Consider the following 23015-nt stretch of genomic DNA (forward strand, 5'->3'; position numbering starts at 1 on the left):
GGGGAGACTGCCAAGGCTCGGAGCTGACATACGGATCCTTCTCATTGCCTGTGCATGCTTGGAAAGGGAAAACTCTCCAAGTCAACAGCTGAAGGGATAGGTTATATGAATGCTAAGGATAAGAAGCAGTATAAGGCTACTGTATAAATGCTTTCAAGGGATCCTTAGCATTCACCAGAATAATCCCTGTAAAACAGATGGCAGAGCAGTTTAATATTCTGCCTGAAGGACAACCGCTCTAGCAAAACACCCTCACCCCCAGAGCTGCTTTCTGCTGGCACCAATGGGAAGATGCCCACATCCTACAGTGACCATACGGACACTCTGCAGTCACAAAGCTGACTGTAAAAAAAATTCCTAAGAGGAAATTTTTCTCGCTGAACAGAGGAAGGAAATGGTGCAGATAAGGTTTTGTGAAATTCCAATCTCAGCCTCTTAATGAGGATGCAATTAGTGGATCCATTTGTACACACGAAGGACCAGATTTTTGAGATGCTTAACAACTCACAGCTCCCAGGGGAGCACTATCCTGGATTTCAGGCAGCCAGCCAGCAATTACACAAACATTATTAAACCGACTGAGTACTGTAGCAATGTCTCATCATCATGTTGCTATATGGAGGTGAAGTGTTGCCGTGCCTAGGACACAGCTCTGTGCTGCAAGCTGAGCATCCTTGTGTCTGTCTCTTGGCTTCTTGGCATTTCTGTGTCCCTCCAGGCTGCACATAGGAACAGCACCAGCCTTCCTCTGGTGTGAATTGTAGATTAGTTACTCAACCCCCTTACAGCTGAATAGATGGCAACTGTATCCCAAAAAGCCTAAATAAACCAGAAACTGGAGAAAAGAGGTCCCTGCGATCCCTGCTTCACAGCTGAGGCCCAGGAAAAGTAAATGTTTTACCCACAGTTTTTGTCAGGTTTTCACTGAACGCTTGCCTTTTATTTCTTTTTAGCAAGAAAAGTGCTGTTTTCCCCCTGGAGAATTCAGAAACTTTTCCTCTTTCCAACCAGTATAAATATAAAAATTCTAAATTATTAGTCTGCAACCCCATAATTCACAAAAATAATACTTTCAGATCACCATCCATGAAAAGTATTTCATCTTATACTGTAAAAGGTTGCCCTTTTCATTGGCACAAAAAAAGTGCGGGTTCATGAGGAGTTGTTTCCAACTGAAAACCAAACATTTACTTTAAGAAATGCCAGTGTGGCTGCTGCTTAATCCATTTTTTATTGGAAACAGTTGTTGAAACTGAATTTTTTCCCCTAAAAAACCCAGCTTTTTAAAAACTGGCATTTTCTTACCAAGAAAAAATGCACCAGAAATTCTCCAGTTTTACTGTCATGGATGTAATATTATCTCAGGTGAAATACAGAGAAAGAATATAGGGAAAGTAACCTTGCCATTTATACACATATGACTTAAAGTATCTGTGCTATGAGGCAGAAAAAGGGGCTTTTCTTCCACAGGGCTCTGATATCCTTTTTTTTTTTTCTTTTTTGCTAACATTGACATTGCTGCTGCAGCCACACAACTCAACATCCAGAAGAGAGCTGAGCAGTATCACCACTTTCCTGGGCAGATGGCAAGGTTGGGTTCTTGGCAAGGATCCTGCAGAGGGAAAAGCAGCCAGATCTGGAGAGAATATATGTGTGAGGGAAGTCAGAAAAAGGAAACGAGGAGGCTTCTAATGCAGAGAGGTAGAAACCAAGTGAAATCAAAAGTCAAGGAGCAAGGACAAAGATTAATGGTCCAAATCATGCTCAGAATCAAGGGGGACATGGCCAGGGAAGGATGGAAGCCCTGACATATTATTGATCCACAAACTGTGTCGGGAAAGGCACCTACTGCTTACTAATAACAGCAGCTCTCACCATATCTAAGGATTCTAACCCCAACTCAGGCCATCCCTGCCAGAGCTCAGCCCTAATTCTTACTGCTTGCTTGGCTTTTTGCAACTCTATTTCACTAACAAAATAATAAACAGACAGGGAGGAAAGTCTCAGAGCATACAACTCCAAAATACTTTAGGAAGAAGTTAGCTATGAGGGAATAAAATTATTGACTGTTATTTAATAAGGGGGTAGCTGTATCAGAATAGGTCATGTTTCTTGCAGGTCTTCAGCAGTCACTTTCCTTACTTTGCCTTTCCATCAAACATCTTAATCAGATGGTGGTGATGAGAAATGAGTCCCTGGGGAATTTCCAGTAGGATGTTCTCAGATCTGAACACTGGCCACTGAATTAGTATGATTTAATCAGCTGGAGATATGGTCTCTTTTTTGGAAATACAGGTCAGCCCTTGAGATGCAAGTTTATATACGATTGTAGACTCGTAAGGGAGCACTGCATATATACCTAGGTAAAAATTCCTTCTGATTCCTCCCATTCTCTCTCCAGTCTCACAAGATTGGCAGTAAAATTTGTCCTTGCAATTAATATCCAAATGAAACCATGGTCAAGCATTCCTGAGGGAGGACTAAATCAGAGCCCTAGGTTGGAGATGTCAGCTCCAGATGTAATTTCTTAGGTCTCTTTCCCGCTCCTGTTCAGGAAAATCAAGGTGGATATGTGACTTTTTGGATTTTCTTATTCAGTGATATGGTAGCTAGAGGCAAAAAGGAGCCACTTTGCCATCAAAGACACAGTGATTATGTGTGTGGGCATGTCAATATGTGGGTTTCAGGCATAAAATTACATGTTAATGGCTACAACGATCAATTGTGGCTGCAAACACCTACAGGAAGCTAACTGGGTCTGGACAACAAGAGGTTTAAAAATCGAAGTCTGTAAGCAGGGCTTACCTTAAAAGGAATTTGCTTTGAACTCTGGATGAAGAGGCATCTTTTGTTGTAGCTTCAGAGGAAAGCAGTGCATTAAGTGAAAACTAAGGATAAAAACAAGTTTCTCCTGAGACTTTTTTTTATTGTTAAGAAATTATTTGATAGATGTGTAACACAGGTTCAAAAACTCTCCATGGAGCTTATTAAGCAAGCTATCTGTGCCACAGATTCCATATTAGTAGCTGTGAGTGAAAAGAAGATATTTGAAAGTCATTGACTCGAAATCATCTGCTTCAAAGAACCGACTTTCAACAGTGCAGATGGCACCTAATGATTGCTCCCCTGCAGCACAGGTAGGATATGTAAGGTAAAAGTCCTTTTTTTGGTGTAAAAATCATTGATTTACTCTAAGATGCTGCTGGGACCTCTGGGACAGGACTCAGTTATTCATTTTTCCCATGTTGTAGAGTAGACAAGATAGGTGCTGATGCAGCCCTGATATATTAGGAAAAGTGGAGAAAACAGAGCTGAAGCAATTTAGTGTGTTGCCAGCAGATCAGATTAATAATTTAACAGCAAAAGCATTTCAGTTCAAAATTCTCTGCTACAGAGACTATTGAACTTCAGCTGTCTGACAGTTTCTGGATAATCTCTATTGATCTGTGGTGGGTTTTACGCGTTTCTCTGTAGGTGCATAGCGTGTGTTTTGTTTCACCACAATAAAATACCTACTGTGTAATTTGGTCCTGGAGCCTGGCATTACTTTGCTACAGCAAAATATTTTTCTGTGAGGAGAAGCTATGACGTTTGAAGATGAGGCATTTACAGTGGCTCATGAATCTGGGGGCAGAGCCGGATATGGTATGAGCACAAATAGTTCATTGTTTGATTGAGCTATCCTGATTTATGCTAAGTAAGAATCTGGCTGTACTGCTGTAATGCCATTACACTTTTTCATACTAATCCATCCTGAGCACACTGGGGGAGATTTTTGGTTTCCAGTACATTGGGCACTAAAATGCCATTGCCTTATGTGGTGGCAACATTCACAGCAAAGTGGCTGTGGGCTGAACTTAACTTGTAATCCACTGTGTTATATTATGAACTAAGGAACAAAAAGTCCTCCAGATTGTTAAAGGGAGATTATATCTTAGAGCCTGATATTCTGTTGGTACAGATGCTTTAAAGGTCATATCTAAGACAGTATGTGCTGCAGCAAGCTGGCACAGTGAACGTGTAACAGATGAAACAAGGAACAAGCATCAGTCAAGCAGAATAAACAGCTTTTCTGAAGATAAGGATGCAGACAAGCAAGTTGGGTGTTCGTGAGATAGACAGGAACATTTAACAGTAGGAGTTGGAAAGCAACGGCTTAGCAGTGCAAAGCTATATAAGGAGGGACAGACTAGACATTAGGATTCCAGAGAAAGGCCATAAAAGGTCAATTTGACAAGCTGAATATGGATAATGAGTTGAGACAGATGGTGTAAGAGTATGGTAGCTAATAAATAATGAACAGGCTTGCTTCAAGGAGCAAAAGCAGGGAGAAATCACAGCTGAGAGCTTAGTCAGAAAAGAGGTGGTGAAGGAGAAAAGAACAAAACCATGGAGGATGTGGGAGAGGAGTGTCTGGTTTCAAGCGCCAGAGTCTTGAGGAGATGATAATTTACCCAAAGAAAACTTAGAAACACATATGCCTAAACTGGAATTTGACCATCTTACTGAGATTAACTGTCTTTTAGCTGAGAAAATACTCAGGATCTCTAAGCTTTCCTAGACATCTATTCCCTCTTCTCCTCCTCTCCCACTATCATAGTACCTAAGCAGGCTACAGTGCTACCCCTCCTATGAAAGGCTGGGAAAAGTCCTTATGTTTGTTTTGCACATCATGACTTGACACGGAGAGAGACTAAAGCTTCACCTGAGCATTTAAATGGAAATGCTGTGCACTGTGTACTCGCAGGATACCTGCGAGACCAGGAAGCTAAGGCCTCCTTCCAACCTTCACACCCAGCTACCTTTGACATGATGACCAAGATAATGGTGAGCATTGCTGCCCCATAAATCTTTTCCTGACATGGAGCTGAAGCATTAACCCTGACCTGGATACCAAGGAATACTCAGGGATGTCCTAATGTAGATGTAAGTCAAGAAACTTTCCCAAGATCACCTGGAGAAGCCATATCAGTGCCAAACGTACAGCACATGTCTCTCTTACGTCCTTGTCTTTCTAAATATCATAGAGTGCTAGAGTCTGAGGCTTAACTGCTTATTAATAAACCAATCCCTCCATCAGCATTGCACCTGGCAGTATAAACCAAGAGGCAATTTAGCATTGATACACAAACAGTGATGCCCTGGTGCCCTTTAATGAGCATTTCTCTGGTGTTTGCCCTTGGACAGCTTATTAGGCCTAACCTTACTAGGCTTGGAGGCCCTGACAAGCTCCCAGAGATGAGCGTAAGCAATAACCTTGGAAATAAACTGTCTGCAACTCAGCAGCTTCTGCCTGTGCCAGACAGCAAACATGCCCGATTAGCTATGAACTGCTTAGCTTATTGGCAAAACATGCCTCTAGCTATAAAGAGGACTTTTATTTCATCACACTTGCAACCTGTGTTATTAAATAATGAGCCACTTAATTAACTAATTAATATATGGCTGTGATGACTAGATTTGCTCCAGTGACAGTGTCATGAAAGCAGGCACAGCCCAGAGTGATTTCTGAATACTGCTTTCTTACAGAAGGGATTTTATTCCAGCAACTATCTTTATTAAATACCTCGTTCTTTCCCCTGCCTCTAATAAAGCAGCCACAAGGTTTGCTGTGTCTGTTCCTCCTGCCCCCCCCCCAGAACTCCCAGCTGCTGTCCTTCCCTCCTTTCTGCCTTGAAGCCTGAAGCTTCCCCTCTCCTATGACTCCATGCAGTCAAAGTGCCTTCAATGTGTTGTGCCACAAAATCACTCTTTGCCCAGAGTTACCAAGCTGCTGTGGCCAGGATGCAGCATCTCATTCCCTGTCTCAAATGGGAAATGGCTGCAGTGTTTCAGGTACTGAAAAGCATCCTCAGTTATTGTCTATGACCCTTCTCATTGCTGGGGGACCAACAAACCTCCCCGCAAACTGGAGACAGAAGGAAAAATCATTTAACACAGCTCACAGTAGCCCTTGCAGGGTTGTACCCCGTTTTCCACCAGGGTATCAGAGCACATTAAGGGCTCTAGAAGAGGCATTTCCACAGACTGAGAGATCTCCCTGCAGGGAAGTGTTCTTGCTATTGGGAACAGCTCTTTACTAGCCCAGGATGCTCAGGCATCCATTTCTAGAGACAGTTGCTTGCCAGCTCCAGTGAAGTGTACCAAGGCACTGGCCATGCCAGTATACAGGCTCATTCCAAGAAAGCCCCTGTGCTGCAGCCTGTCACAGCCAACCTTATGCTTCTATCATGCTCTTTAATAGGTTTGGTACTTACGTTTCCCCTTGTAGCTGCTCAACGAGCAAGTCTGAGGAACAGTTATTATGATACTAAGATTGAGAAACACCTCTCTTATTTGATCTTGATCTTAAACTAAATTCAGCCTCTTTTTTCTGCATAAGCCCTCCAATACAATTGCTTTGTGGCCACAAGGGCTTTCAAAACTGCAAATGCACTGTTCATTATGCACCTTGTCTGTGGAGAAAAACAAGTGCAAGCAGCAACAGATTTAAAGAGATGTTCACTCTGACGCTCCCTTCAAGATTATGTAGCAGGGAAAACACTGGAGCAATTGCTTTTGCTCCATCCATTCTCATAGCATTTTGATTAGATTGACCATTTTTTGCTTATGAAATACTACTGAGGAGACCTGAACTTTGTAGCATCCATGATAATTCAACAGATTCCATTATCCGGTTATCAAATTCACTGTGTGCACCACATAACACAAATGAAACATAACCACGGAGTGATGTTTTCTCCTCTAAGAAAGCAATTTGAAAAGCCTGTCTTAGCTGGGAGACTGCATCTTGAATATGTCAGATCTTTGAAGAACCTATTTTTGAAACAAGCATCTTGCAGAAAATCACAGAAATAGATTACTTTTTGTTGAGTAGATGCACAAACTAAAATTGCTGTGGGACCCGGAAGATGTTGGCACTGACTTAACAGTAACATAAGACCTCACATATAGCAACACTACATTTATACTTGTGGTTTATACCCATATGGAGACTTTCAATTCAAAAGAGCCCACGGCATTTTTTTTTGCACCATGCAGCAGAAGAGGAATATGGCTAATTTGAGCACATGGAGTGGGCCCCTTAACATTATGAAAAGGTGGATTGCTTGGCAGTAGCTTTTCCTAAGCATCCCATATTCCTTCCTTGTTCCTGCAGAAGCCTTTAGGATAGCTTTTTGCAAGAGCAGCTCATTTACACAAAGCTTTAAAGCTTAGGCAGTATCTTGAAAGCCCTAAAGTTGTGTGGGTCTCAGCTGTGCCATGGGTCATCTTATATGTCTCAGTTTTCTGAAATGATGTTTGTGCTGCTTGAATAGAAGAAAAGGAGGAAACCACTGATATAAGGAGCAGGTGCCAAAGTGTGAGAAAGCAACAGCAGAGCATGAGATATAGCAAAGGAGATAGGACAAAGCAGGGGATGGGAAGGTCAGAAAGGAAGGGAGAAGGCATAACGGTACCCTGCCTTGGAAACTAATGTTGCCTTGAGCCAGAAAAGGGAATTAAAAAGAGCAATTAGGCGTACAACTTCATAGTGGTGAGAAGGCTCTGCATTTGCCTCCCAACCAGCCTCATAAATTCCTGTGTTCAGGCTGGACATTAATGATGAAAAAGCTTCATTTCCCCAAATTAATAGCTACAATACATCACTGGGCTACAGCACCATAGCTCAACTGTATGCAGAGAGAAAACCCTCAGAAATCACCTGTCAAGGTAAAAAGGAGGATTTGGCTATTATTTATTGCTTCATGTGACTCATGCTTGTGGGTAGGGGCATGACAGCACAGATGGGGGTGAAAGTCAAATTGCTGTCAGTGTAATTTATGCCAGGAGAGTTGAATTCAGGCTACTTCTGTTGATGTTTCACCTGTAATTTGTCTGGAAAATATGAAAAGGGTAAGAAAACAGCTTGAAAAATACATGCCTCTGCAGCCATTTGTCAGGCTCAGGTTTGGTTAGAGGAAAGATTGTTTAATGTCTTGGGCAGCATCAAGAACTCCAAACAGTTTACTGTAATGGCAGAAATAGCTCAATTAACCTTAGAGAAGACAGTTACTTTTAGGTTTGGTTCCTTGTCTGCAAAATAGCTGTAATAAAACTTACTTTCCTTACCTGTCAGAGACAGCATAGGGAAAATACACGCATAACTGAAAAGTGAACCTTGTAACCACTGACAAAGACCTCAAAACTTAAACTTTCTGGACTTCAGATTGTCCTTGCTAATGCCACAATGATCTTTAAATTATTCTTTCAAGGACAGAGTCTCCCGCAAATGGCCTCCGATGTGCTTTTTCAAAGCAGAATCAATAATACAGTTTCATAGCTGTCCTTCCATTCCTGTTATTTCAGTTCTAACCAAGGGTTGACATGCTAAAGAGTCAGACTCCATACAAATGGAAAGGCAATGGAAAGAGATGCTGAAACTCTGGCATCCCCATGCAAAGGAGCTGCTCTAGCATTCAGAAGGGGAGGGCAGGTATCTTGTGACCTGGGGACCAGTCCTCATTGTCCCTGGCATAAGTGTGCTCCATCTTGCAGATACTGGAATGAGGGGAATCCCTCTGTCCCCTCCCAAAAGCCCAGTCTCTTTTACTCAGCTCAAGCCTGCCAAGGGCTGTACAGCAGAAATTTCAGCCACAGTCTCCCTGGAAGTAAGTTTGATGGAGGAATATGGCTTTTAGCAAGATATGAGCACTGGGGAACTCAGCATCTTCCTCCCTGATGGGAGTCAGTGGTATGGTGTATCCCACCGTTGCTGTCACAATGTACCCTGGTGCATGTCACCAAGAGACAGGACTCAAAGCTGTGCCTCTTTGGTTGGATTGTGTGCCCATCATTTTGATAGCCTCGATATTTGAGGGAGCTGGCCATGCTCTGTGTGCTGCAAAGCCAGGCACAATGGGCTTTAAAGAGCATGGAAAGCCACTCTTGAAAAGCATTCTAAGGATTGCCTGCCAGGATGTGAGCTTTGAGTACACTTATTGCCAACTGCCCCTACAGCAGTGTCCCTCCACTGGGCTTCCGATGAGCAGATGAGTGGGATCAAAGTTCAGGCTTTCCCCTAGCTCCTGCTTTCCCTAGTACTCATAGAGGAACTCCTGAATTTGGCAGAGGCTGCAGCCCAGTGCAGCCTGAAATGTGTTGTTCACGCTTACTCCTACTGTTGATACTACTCATCCCCACCTAGCTTTAGAGATCATGTCCTGCACCGCTGCACAGAGCTCTATTTTCATTCCTCCCTTCAACCTCAAGTCAGTTTGCAACACTTCTGCAAGATGCCTTCTCGGGGCTGGCACATGGCACTGGTGGCTAAGCAGATGCCAGATCAGCACAGACACAAGCCCCATGTTGGGTGGAAGTGAAGGCACTTTGGGGCAGCTGGCTTGGTAAGGGGCCTCTGTGCAGTATCTGCCCTCCTTACCCTTTGTGTGGGCTCTGTTTCAAAGGATGCTTTGGGATATTAAAACTGTTTCTTGTAATAGGGAAGGAATAAAATCAGTCTCTTTGTCCTAAGAATGAGATGCACTTATTCTGGTCTCATCATAGGAAACAAAGGCACATTGAGGAAATTTGAAAGGCAAAAGACTGGAATTCTGGACAATTCCAGGAAATCCCTACCTACACACTAAACTGTGAGGCTTCTAGGAATAAAGGGCAAGGCCTTGTCAGCATTGCAAGCAGGAGCTGGATGGACTAGAGGGAAAAAAGAACATGAGTTTCATTAGAGTTTCTACAACTTTTCTTCCTACCAGAGAAATAGGTTGTTCTTCGAGATATAAGGCAAACATCAGAACTTCACTCTGCTGTGGGTTATTCTGTAACTGTCTGTTTATTTGGTGTATTTGCTGGTGGCCCCTGTCAGAGAGGGGATCCCAGGCGAGAGGGTTCTCTGGGTAGTCAACCCTTGGCAGCAGTAACAGGAAGGCTTGAAATGGCTTTCCCTTGACCAGCTACATTAGGACTATTCACACAGAAATGACACCAGAAGGTGGTGCTATCATAGCAAATGGCTTCTTTTCCCGAGGGGGAAGATACAAGTACAGTCTATCACACCCTGAATAAACCTAAGATTAAATAAGTTCAAGGCTTTTGCTAGAAGCAGGAAACCTGGTTGATATACAGGAGAAGGCAGGCAAGAAATGGAATGAGAGCAGGTGTCCTCCAGATGACAAGCCTGCGGGGATTAGCTGGCAAATTTCAAGAGGATAACAAATACTTCAAGGCAGATCATGCCAGTGCCTCTTGGTGGGAAAGAGGCTAGAATATTCCAGGTGAAGAAAGTGGCAAGAAGGAGATGATGATCAGAAGTTATTTATCAAAGTGTAACATCAGACTTCACTAATGGGAAGCCAGGGAATGGCCTGCAGACAGCGAGTGGATATCAAGCTTTTCATCTAACCCAGACTGGCTAAGGAAAAAGACTGCTTCTGATGACACATTACTGATGAATGCAAAATCTGCTAGTGGTTGCAGAATTATCCTGGATATCCAGGAATAGGCAGTCAGAGCACGGTAGCCCACAGTGCCAAGTCTGCAGTAGCAGATCCCATTCCTGCAAGTGGAGCAGAAGGGGCAAGAGCTGGCCAGTTCCCTTGCTGGCATCCCTGGAGGGAAGAGGAATATGGACCCATATCTAACATATCAATTTTGGACATTTTATATAGAAAATTTTCTCTGCAACAGAATTTTTGGAAGGCTCTGTGTGATTGTTATCTCTGCCTCTATTTCCCATTTTGGGAATGGAACCGAGTGCTTCCTACCCTGGGAACAGAGGCAAAGAATGTTGTATCTCAGCTGGACAAGGGCAGCCCAAAGGCTGTTGCCTGGGAAAGCTGGTATGCTTGTGCTGTAGGAGGCTGGTTTTCAGGGCTGTAAAGTTGGTGCTTTGCCTGAACACTAAAGTCACTCATTAGCTTTCTCCTGCAAGGCACAGATAGGAGGAACGCAGGTAATGAATATGGAACAAGGACAGCTCTGAGTCTCTACAGTTCCTGTGGCTATGAGAACCACAAAGTGATGGGCACAAAGCTGTGAGCAAAAGGCATTGATGAGCCTGTTGTGTTTTAAGCTCTGTCCTGGAAGGGGGCCAAGCTCTGCCTGCCTCTCTTCAACAGTAAATGGGTTTGCTGCTGTGATTGGGATGAGATGGGTTTTAAAACTGGTCTGTGGAAAGATCTTTTATTTCCAAATAAAACACATTTCTTACTTCCCTGTAGAGAAGCAGAGGGTCAGACATGCCTTGGATAGTAGAGGCTTGCATAGATACTAATAAGCCATGACCGAAGCTGGGTCCTGCCCAGACCTCCACACTCTGCAGTGCTGGTGCCCAGACCTTCTCCCCAGGACTGGCCCCTGGCCCTTAGTGGAAGCATTCATGGGCCACATGTCACAGCTGCCCCAGCACAACATGACACATGGATGTTTACAGCTCACTGCTTTCCATTGCCACACACCGCTGTGCAAGTCTGTTCACTACCACATAGCATCCAGATAGAATATATTTTCTGTAGAACTAGAGAGCTATAAACAGGCACAACATACCCTCCAGACAAATCCAGGCCAGACACAGCATCCTCCAGGTGAGGCATTTGTCCCATTGTGGCTTTTGCGGGGCTTTAGTAAGGCCATCCATCTCATAAAAGTTAATGCCTAAAAGCAGTGTCCATCCCCTACAGCATGCAGATGACAGCTTTACCTGCTTCCTAGATGTCACCTGCCCAGCTGTCCTCATCTAGACTCTCCTTCCAAGGCTGGTGGAGATACAGGCTCTGCCAGAGGTCTGGTCCAACACCAGCTGCACAGTGCCTAAATTTAGGCTAGCAGAGTTTGATGCAGAGTTGAGAAGATATCAGATACTTCCTGTTGGCAAGAAGTGTACCTTGAAACTCTGCTGTGAGATGAGCAGGATTATTCTGGGAAATAACTCCACCTGATCTCTCAGAAATTAGTCTCCTCAACTGTTGGAAACTGATACATATTTCTCTATGAGGCTCCCCAGTCTGCTGCTCTGACTGTTAGAAATCTGGGGGAGCTCCCCTGTGATCATACATGGGTGGCCAGCACAAGCGTACCCGTTACAGTGGATTGCAAATCACAGCAGGACTTCCTGAACCAAATTCATCCCTCATGTTTGCCCATTATAATCCCCAGGGTGCCTCCGTGCTGTTCTTACACATCAACAGCCACTTCTGCCCAACTCATTCAGGGTCCCCACTTATCCCTGACCACCAGTGAAGGTGGAAAAGCCCCCAATACAGGCACGGAATTTTTGCCTTTTCTGTTTCTCTCATCTTTTCACAGGAGCAAAGCACTGCCCATGGTCTCCGCAAGCAAGGGGTTCCCCTGCAGCATGATATCATGCAGAGAGCTCCCTTGGCTCACAGACGACCCTGATTTCTTCTGGTAGAGTAACCCTGGCTGCCAAGTGAAGGCAAAACTGCTGATCCTTTTGTACAGCACCCTCAGCACTTGCCCCCAGCCACAGATTAAATCCTTCTTATCGTCATTTTAATACTAACTTGACAAATTTGCTGCGCCGCTACAGATGGTTGGGGGATCACTGACTTCCTCTGCTAGAAGGTGGCAAAGCTTTCCTGCTCTGTTCTAGCTCAGTCATTCTGTGTGATTTATTGTTTTAACACATTCAGTATACTTTGCAGTAACTTACTAGCCACTACTCATGCTGCTGGTCTATTCATCCCCGAGCCCTGGGATGCTCATGAGCAGTATCTAGTACCTCAAAGGATGCCAAAAATCATCTGTGCTTTACTTGCTATGTGAGACTGTGTGAAGAGAGAGAGAGAATCCAAATCAGCCCCCTGAGCTGATCAACTCAAAGAGGGGCAAGATCAGAGGATATTTAATTAGGTTCCTAATTACAGCAGTTATTAGCTGTCATAAAATCACCTGGGTTTGGATCCCAGAGCAATGTGAACTGCAGATTGAGATGTGCATTGCATAGAAAAACATGATTATTCCTTTGGCTTGATCCCAGCTGGAAGAATTTGAAGCTGTGCTATCAACAACTGAAGATTTAACTCTGATGAGTCATTTGTTCTTTCCACAATAAAAGCAATATAAAGAAGTTCATAGACACAGTTGGGTTCAAACACTAGTCAAAACCCACAGCATTTCCACCCTAAATTCAAAGAAAGAAAAGAAGGGGGAGCACAATTGGAAAGCCCATACGTTACTTGAAGAAATACAACCTTACCTCTATTTTCTGCATCCCTTCTAAAAATACAGCTCTGCTGACAGGAACAGACATTGTTTCTTCCTTATGATTCTGACTAAGAGAGCCCAGCAAATGGGGAATCTACTAGAAACTAGTGGAAAAACCTTGACTATTAAAAAACATCTGAAGTGTTTTCTGCTCCTTGCTTGCCTGTTTGTTTCATTCAGGCAGATAAAGCAGTTTTCTATGAAAAATGGAGATGCTAAAAAGCTTTTTCTTTGTATCAGTCAATATTTTTCTTCAAATTTTGACAAGTTTTCCTCAAAGTTTCAGAGTTCTGCAGTGGGTTCAGTCATTTTCAGTGAAAATGGACAAAGAGAAATGTTTGAGAAGAAAATGTTTCCAACTTGTTTAGAACAGATCTTTTTTCTTATGAGAATGTTTGGATGAACATTCTTTGACCAGAGGGAAGAAGCAAGTTCTTCAAAGAGAGATGGGGAGCTTCTCTTTGATTTTGGCCAGCTGGCTTCATTGATAGTGTAGATGGACTGTCCAGCTGGACCCAACTGTGCTGAGAGGCATGGATGAGAACATGCACCTAATCTAACATGAATGCAAGAATAAGAATGAACACTGGCTGGAAGGACATTTCAATTGGGAATAAAAAGAGTTTCTAAGCAGTCAACAAGTCAAGAAACTCCACCCTGTCTACTTCTCAGACAGAGCTGGCCACATTTGCACGGGGAATACACCAGGGGAGCAAGCTGCAGTGCTGCACTGCTACTGATCCATTCCCAGTCACATGGAATGAGAGATGAGCTTGGCCAGGTGCTGGGGCATTCGCAGCTGATGTGAAAGCCTGGAATTCAAGCTGCTGCTGCAGTTGAGGCAAAGTTTCCCGACAGCAGTATTTCTGGAGCTGAAGGATAGCATCCCAAGGGGAAAGACAGAAATCTCATCATTGGGATTGCTGAAAATCAAAGGCAAACTGCTGGGAAGTATCCCGTGTGAGCTCTGCGCTGACCGTACAGCTGAGCCAGAAGATGTAAGAGACCTTGCTTTAACCCTTCTATGAATTAAAGATGGAAAAGGCACCAGAGGGTGCAGGAGGGGGTTAGTACTGTTGTTGGCTACCAACCTGCACAGAGTGCAAGGAGCAGCTTGTTTTCTACATCAAACCAATGGCAGGTAAATTGAGCATCAGCTGGTGGCTACTGCATGTGCCTGACTGCTGGCAGGCTCTGAAAGAGCATCCAAATGCCACCCAGCATAAAGGGGATAAGGCCAAGGCTGCCAGGGGTGGTAAATCCAGGGAGCTTCATCTGTTTGTGATTTTTTCTTGAGTCATTATTGCTTTTGCAGCTGAGGAGCCCTTCACTGCAGGCAGAGCAGAGTGTGGCAAGCCTCAGGGAGTGTTGAAACTCATGAAATATAGATAGGAGCTAGGCAGGCTGCTAGAGCTGGGCAAGTACATGCACAGTAATTGGCTCTGTCTTTGAGCAAGAAGAATTTTGCATAAGGACGCAGAATGGGCTTGTTCAGTAAACTTTGCTATGCACACTTGACTCAGCAATCGCTGAGGAAAAAGCAAATCAAACCCTCCTCCTTGCTCAGTAACTGAACAAGCAACTCCATTTCTACCCTTTCTCCCTTTTCATTCCACCTTTTTTCCCCATCACCTACTCAGGAGATGTTATCCCCAATGTCTTTTGGAAAGAGCATCTGATGAAAGCAGACATAGCACAGACAATATCCTGATCCAAATAATTTACAGTCTCCATAACACTCCCGAAGAAAACATCTGTCTACCTGGAACTGGCAGGAAACAGAGTTGCTGATGCACAGATCTTAGCATGGAGACAAGCCAATGGCTAAATGGTTACTATTGTAATGAACATTTGTTAATGGCTCTTTTCCAGCTACAAGGACAAGCACGCTCACTGGGATGCTCCGAGTATGTGCAAACCTAAATGGTTGCTCCTTGTGAAGTTACTAAAGGCTTTGTGGATTCCATCTGTCCCTCACATGTGAGCTGGATCCTGAGAGATCACTGCTTTATTGTGCTCTAACCATGCATGGCTGGGCATAGCAAACCTCTGCTTCTGCAACCACAGTAAACTATTTCTAGACGCTTCTCAGGAGCCCCTCATGCCTAAATCAAGTCTCCCTTGCTTGGAGCAAGCAAGATTCCTCTTCCTAGCGGGAAGATGAAACCTGAATGACCACCTTGATGGGGGCGAACAGGGCCACAAGGTTGCAAAATGAAGCCATGTAAGAAAACTGCACTGAAATCACACACAGATTGAATTGCATGACGGAACCTCACAGTGGAAACAGCCATAGCATCTCCTGCTCAAACACTCATTTTGAAATAGAGCTGGATACCTATTTTCACTAGCAGCAGGAATTAAATTTATCCCAAACTCACTCAGCTCCAAACTGCATTTGTGGATGAATTAGTAATGCCTTTTGCTGGCATCCCATATTCAACCACTAATTAACTCAGCAGCCACTGCCAGAGTTAATCAAAGAAGCAACTCCATTATCCCCTTCACCCCCACAGGGCAGGGACCCGCCAGCTGCCACCACCCAGCCTGCTGTAAGGGCAGGGTGAGGAGCTGCTGGGTTTGCTGCTGTGGAAAGGCCACTGAAGCACCCACTGGCTCCTCAGCAGGGATGTGGATGTCAGTGGGTGGATGGCCCTGAACCCTGGACCACTGCTCCAGCAGCCATCCCTCTGCAATAGCCTCTCATCCCTCCATGCTGAGTCCCTTCCATGCACTTTAAACTGAAAGAAAACTGGAAGGCAAGGAAAAAGCTGAACAACAGCTAGGCTTACTAACTGGAAGACAAAGGTTATCTTTAACAATTCAGATGCCAAAGACTCTGTGGAAGTTAAAGACCATCTTTTGGTGAGAGCAGGGGGTTTTGCACAGCAGGGCATCCCACAACCCCTGAGTAACCTTCACAAAGCATCAAAAGGGGAAAAATCCTCTGGTTCAGCTAGTCCTGACCGCAAGGAAGATGCACAGGAGATTAAGTTTACTGGAAAACATCTATTCTGAGCTGAACTGCTTACCTGGGGAGATTTATCACAACTTTTTGGGATTGGTAGACCCTGTGTTATTTCCCATTCGAAGCAAAACCTGTGTAGCACAGATGTACTAGACTGCATTTTCTTCCTTACATGTCACACTGTACTTCTGAGCCATATTGTCTCAGATGTTGTAAGCCTGCCAACATCATAGTATTATTTCATAGCACGTATGAGGGGAAAAAAAACCCTAACAACAATGGTTAATTAAATAATGACTATCAGGTCCTGCATTTCACAGTACACTGGAGATGGACATTCTGGATGGTTTTTATTCAAATGGTTTATCAAAATCTAGTAGGAATAAAAATCTGTTTCAGAATTTGATTTTTAAATGTCAAAGGAAATATTTTGTTTTGGAAACCTTCCAGATGGAACATTTCCCAGTGCAAAGACAACTTTTTTGTAACAATTAGGAAGAAAGTAATTGAAACTGAACAGCTATACTAGACAGCTCTGAAAGAACAAAAAAGATGCCAAAACTCTATCAAATCACTTTCTCCATGAACACACATCCCATCCTAACACCACCAGTCTGGCTTTCTAATTTGATTTCAAATACATTATGGATCAGAACCTCAGGGCTGTAGATTCATCACAATTGCTCAGCTGAGAACCCATCCATCAGCTCTGTGGTGATTATGCTCTTCTAATCAAGTGCAATTAACAGTTGTCACATAACACCATTAAAAGAACCACTTAGGAGCTGATTAATGGCTACTATAAGCTGAACTGATAAATGTGATTTTTGAAATCAAGTTTCAATTTGCTCTAAGTAACAAAAATGGGAACAGCAAATTCTGCTGCAGACATAGTGCCTTGGTCTGAACAAGATAAATAAGCCTTTTTTTCTGTCCATTGGAAAACATTACCTGCTAAATTCTTTGTTGGGTTTAGCAAATACTGCCCAGTTCATTTAGGCTGTGAGTAAGCAAAGCTTTGCTTGTACATTTACTCTCAGGAGTTTCTACAGGACTCCTCTACCATAGGATGCTACCAGCAAATTATTGCAGGTTTGACTGAATCTACATATTAAAAACAACTGGAAAGCAGTTTTCAATGATGATTATATATTAAAACAAATGCAGCCCAATGCAAGGACTTGGAGGAAGGATGGCAACACTGCCCCTTCTTTGTGTGATGCAGTGGGACCAGCAGCTATTTACCCAGCTTGTCCTTGTCCCCCAGGCTGGATGTCCTGCCTGCCTGCTGGGTGCTGCTCACAGTGACTAAATGTCTCTGGCCAAGCCCTGCCTGCTGTGACAGTCCCTACAGTACACGGCCCACTGAGACACCATAAATCACTGCATCCTCACTGGGCCCTGGGTACAGGAAAGAAGCAATTTTGTATAATCCCATGAAACCTCAAATGGGTATTACTAGAGACTTTGGTGAATCCAGTACCCAGGTTACCCTGGGTACTATGGAAATTTCTAGTACCAATGATGGGGACCATGAAGGCTTGCCCTGCTGTCAGATAGGCATCAAGCCATAAAGTTTGGGAGGCTCCTGACTCCAAATCCGCTCAGAAATGAGTGCGCAACAGTAGGCCTGCCTGGAGAGCAGGAAAATGGTCAGGTTTTCTGCTTCTGCCAGAAAGCAACTCCTTGTCTGTGTTTGAGATTTGGCTGTGCCACTAGTCAGTAAAGGACCTTCTTCCTCCACCCTTGGCTTCCTTTTTCCACTGCTTAGCTACCTCAAGGTCTCCACTGCCTGATTCTCCATAGAGCTCTCCTGTTGTTTATAAGCAGCCTTCCATAAACATCAACCTTTTCATCTCTCCCTCCATGCACTTTTGGCCCCTCCCCATAATCCCACATCTTCTCCTGCCTCTGCCTAATCCTATAACACACCACAAATCCCTTCTCCCTCCCTGCTCTCTGCATCTCCACCCATCACCAGCTCTCCCAGGGTATGTGGGAAGTGAGCCTGGAACAAGGCTGCTGTGTGCACATGCAAACCTCAGGCTTTAGCTCCCATCTCAACCAGCCCTGAAGCACCCACAATAGCCTCTGAATGCCACAGGGTCTCTCTGATAACTCATCCTGACCCCCATCTGCAATAACCCTCCTCCCTGAGCTCTCCACATCTTGGCTCTGAAAAGGAATAACCCAACCCCACATCCTAATGGTGCCTTGATGCTAAATCCCATTGAGCTGTTTTTGGACTGTTTATGGTCAGCTGTATTTAAACAGACTAATTGCACCAGCACAAACTTGCCCTCACATAACTTCATTTTCATCCAGACAGAAGCTTTCAAGCAACAGCAACCAAACCCTTCCAATATTTAACCAGCTGCATGGCCTGAAAGAGCAGGGACCAGCACCTGCCTGGCACAGAGCAGGCAAGGGGGTTAAGTGTTTCCATCCTCACCTCTCCCCATTCTGAGCATCACCTTCTTTCCAAACTTGCTAGGGTAGAAAGCCAAACAGGAGCCCTGCCTCAGCCTGCTGCTTAAGCCCAGGCAGCTCTCAAACAGCTTGCCTTTGAAACACCCTATTTTTCATTCCTCTCTCCCAGCTCCTCAGATGCCTCCCAGGTGTAAATCTTACTTTCCTACTGATGGCTGGGAAATTGCTGTGCTCAGTGTCCTGTGATTGTAAGCCTGCAGGACTTGAGCTCTCTCCCACTTCTTTCTGGTTTTAGAGCAGGCAGGGTGTAAATCTTGGCTACAGAAAAGGCTTTGCAGAACTTGCAGTGTGTGTGTAGACAAATTTAGGCTTTTCCTAATCTTCTGTCATCATTCTCTCAGTGCCAGTCCTACGTATATCAGGGGGATTAGAGGGGTTGAAAGGACGTCAGCCTTTAGTGGGCTGGCTCTGCTGCTTTCAATGCAGACTCTGCATTTAGCCACCACACTAAAGGAGAGTTGCTTTAAAATAGAGCTTTAAGAAGGAACCCTGAAGTGACCTGCTTTAGTCAGTGGTCATGCCTGGCTTATAAAGGGTCAAAATACCAAATGCCTTCAAGTCAGAAATGGCCCATGAGCATCTTGTGCCAGAGTCCTGCACCCTCTCCAGCCCATGCACTCCATCAAGGCTCTGGCTTCTCCCTCCCTGGCTGCTGGACACCCATGGCTGGAGATGCCCATGCTGCCCTGCACACATGGGGACCACACCAGGCACAGCCACAGCAAAGGCAACATTTTATGATTTGCAGTGTCTGAGCTCCTAAGAATAAAGGATCCTATCTTGCTAGCATTATAAATTAGATACTAATTGCCAACCAGAAACACCCTTATCTAAAGAAGAAAAAAGCACCAAAAGCATATTCAATTAGTGATAAATAATAAATACAAGATTAATTAAAATTACTCTGCTCTGAATTCCCACCCTCTGGGTCTGGGAATGCAAAAGGCATTTCCCATGTTCCCAAGGCTGGCCCGATGTCAGAGCATCACCACCGTCCCTAGAGCACTAATGAATGGCAGCAGTGATGGCAGGATTTGTCATGCATGGAAGTGGGTCCACACTCCTGTCATGCTGGCCACAGCTAGCCTTGGCTCACCCAGGATGCTCAGCCTCCACCAAGCCCAGCAACTTTGGGCCTGTGTCATAAGCTAAAAGGCTCCTGAACGCCAGCAAAGTTTGACTAATTGCCAACAGCGGCTACACATCAGGAGAAGAAACCACTGGGATTTTCTCAATCCTGCTGTGCGTATAAATCATTTAACACCTCACTGACATATGTTCATAATTAATGCACACTAGATGCCTGCAATGAGACAGCCCTGCTAAAACATGCATGATTTTGGGCTGCATGTGGGTGCAGAAGGACAAATGTACCCCCCCCAAGAAGTGGCTGACCTCACTGGTGCCCACTCTGAGCTTCAGTGGGAATAGGTAAGAGGAATTTGGGTCAGATTTCCTCCCTTTCAGTGGGCTGAAAGCATTTGAGAACCAGCTCCCAGTTGTTGCAGGGCTTTGCAAAATGCCCACACCTCTTGTGGCCTCAAGCAGCCATGAGCACAAATCACCCCCTCTTCTCTTTTCTCACCTCTATCAGGGCAGAGAGCACCCTGGGGCCCATGTACAGAAAGCTTATGTAATAATAAACTTTTTGTTTATTACATTATGAGGTGCTGTATCCCTCATAGCAGTCTTATCTCTTATTCTGGTGTAAATCCAGAGGAATTTTGCTTCTTTCACTGGATTTACAGTCCTGACTAAATTCAGGATCTACCCACTCAGCATAGCTTGTAAATCTAAAAGAACTTTTACCCAACAATATGAGTGCCTGGTCCTTTCCAACTCTAACTGTTCTATGATTCAATTCTATGATTCTAGTTTAACTTCTTCCTCTCTGGCATTAAGCCAGGAACATGCCCAGGTGAGCTATGTCACCTTAGATGTAGAAGGGTCTATGACACCTAATCATAAAGATTAATCATAAAGAGAAGATTTGTCCTCAAAGTGTCCTGAATTTCCTGGTTCCCTTGCCCTGGCTTAATTGTCTTTCATCAGAGGTTCTTCCTCCTCTTTTAACCCAACTCCTCGTTCAAATTCAACCCAGCCAAAGGAATCTGCAAGGCTTCCTTGTTCGCCTCATCCTTCTCCCCCAAAACCCACTGTGTTTCTACTGACATAAATGTGATCAAAGTCGTGACTGCACGGGAAAAACAAACAGGCTGAGCAGATGGGTTGTGCGGGAGGAAGCCCTCATTTAAAACGCAAATAGCTGGTGGTAATTTAGCAGATGTGGTACAAATCTGGAGATCCAAGCATGAGGTGACTGGATTCCAGTTTCAATTAAATAATGTGGAAGTTTTCCTGGCAAGGAAAGGTTTCATCTTCCATCTCCTTGATTACCTTGTCTTGAAGAGATGATGACACTGATGCCAAGTGTCTTCGCAGGAACGATCTGGACTATTTTTCATTTAGGATCTCATATGACTCCCTGTCCTTACCAAATGGATTTTTCACATGGGAAATCCACCCTTTTTAACCCAAATGTCCATGAGAAAAGACTAGAACTCAATTAGAAGTCACAACATTAATTTTGTAGCACATTCAATTCTGTTTCCACCCAGAGACAAAGACTTTAAGATAAGTCTTTCACTTGTACAACTTCAAACCAGCATCTCAGGAAATATCTTCAGGATGCTATAAAAATCTGTACATCTAGCATATTGCAATATTCATTTGGCCCGAAAATTTCATCTTGGCAGACATAGCAGAATTACCACAGATGGGTATGAGGATTTTCTCTTTATAAATATTACAGACCCATTAATTAAACAGGAGAAATTAACCCTTCCAGACAGCATTGCAGCAGCAACCAGGAAAGCACAGTCACTACCGCCCCACATCTCAGACTGAATGTGGGAGAAAAATCAAGTGCACATGAAAACAAAACTAACAGGAAAGATATTGACAGCAACATTTCTGCATGTTTCAGAAGGTAATTCAACAAGAACAACAATTTATAGAGATTTCTGGTGCTCAGAAGTGTTTTCCCAAGAAACACAGAATAAAAGATTTTAAGCTTTTGAAACGAACCATGTTAGAGGAAGCAAAAGGTGTCCCCTCTAAGATTTCCTCACAGATATAATCATCAGCCCCCCCAAAGACAAGAAACCTGGCAATTCCTGCACTCTGCTTCTTGCACAGTGCTGGGATTTTTAGAGTCACGCAAAGACCCTTCTACTTCCCTGTATTCATTTCACCCACTGTTTGCCAGGCACAGATTTGGCACAAAAGATTGTCACCCTGAAACACACAGAAACAAAAACCCAAACCAAAACTTCCTGCTTAGGAGAAGAGGATCTTTCTTTTTAGATTTAATGTAATTGGTGCTTGAAATAAGCACAATAACCAGAATGCCCCTCTCAAGTGTCACAGATTCTAACATCAAAGAGTAGAAAACGTGTGAGGTTTCAGCAAGTGGAGGTTTCTGTTTGAATACATCATAGGAGAAATATTTTCATAAACAAATAACTTCTGCTATGTTCTCCAGGAATAGCTCTTAACTCCATCATAAATAAATCCAGAGTCTGTTTTGTTATCCCCAAACCAAATTTTGCATTAGTTTCTGGGTGGAACACAGGTCTGTCAAGAAGGTCACAGCTTTATACCTATCAGCAAAACTGCCAAAGCTTCACCACTGTATTTTTCTTCCGTTTTTTGTCACAGAGGCATGTTATGTCGAGACCATTGCAGATTCAATACAGCCAGATTGCAAAGACTGCTCTTAGGTTTATTATTCCCTGATCCTCTTTAAACAAGGGCCCTAAATTCATCCCTACTTTCAGAGCCCTACTGTCACTCAAATTAGAAGCAGGACACCCATTTTGAGAGTCATGCAAGATAAACCAACTCACAAACCTCTTATTTAGAGTAAACCAATGTCCAGGACATCAGATGCTCACAGTTCCAGCAGTGTTAGTCCAGCTAGACCCTCTTCCTACCAAACAGCTTTATTTGCACCTCTGCACATATCAGCTATTCTCAGAGCCTAGGGAACTGATTTCAGGGAAAAATTCAGACTTCAGTGGAGATAGTTTATCAGCTAGAAAAGTTGAATGGCTTCATGCATCAACTTAAGGGCAAAAATTCGTGAGTAAAGAGCATAGGGCAGAAAAAGCAGCATTTAGGTAGCAGCTCACCTACGACTACCCCACAGAGAGCATCACTGGTGCTTGGCCATGGGGTCCAAACGTGCCCCAGGCCAAGCTGGAAATCACACAGGAAAAAAGAAACAGAGTGGGTGATGAAACTGCATGCGAGTGAAAGCTGCTCCAACTGCTGA

At 44.0% G+C, this 23015-nt stretch overlaps 1 protein-coding gene across 2 annotated transcripts in view; it reads right to left on the reverse strand.

Moving 5' to 3' along the window:
* Window positions 1-23015, reverse strand: part of SV2B (synaptic vesicle glycoprotein 2B) — a 63777-nt gene that overhangs the window by 35441 nt on the left and 5321 nt on the right. Inside the window, exon 1 of one of the 2 annotated variants that reach the window (XM_030498251.1) lies at window positions 2806-2836. The exons of the other annotated variant lie outside the window; for it this stretch is intronic. The gene's annotated coding sequence lies outside the window, so the exon portion shown is untranslated. Of the gene's footprint in view, window positions 1-2805; window positions 2837-23015 lie in introns of those variants that run through there. 2 annotated transcript variants of the gene reach the window in all.

Source organism: Strigops habroptila, chromosome 9, assembly GCF_004027225.2.
Source record: "Strigops habroptila isolate Jane chromosome 9, bStrHab1.2.pri, whole genome shotgun sequence".
Lineage (NCBI taxonomy): Eukaryota > Metazoa > Chordata > Aves > Psittaciformes > Psittacidae > Strigops > Strigops habroptila.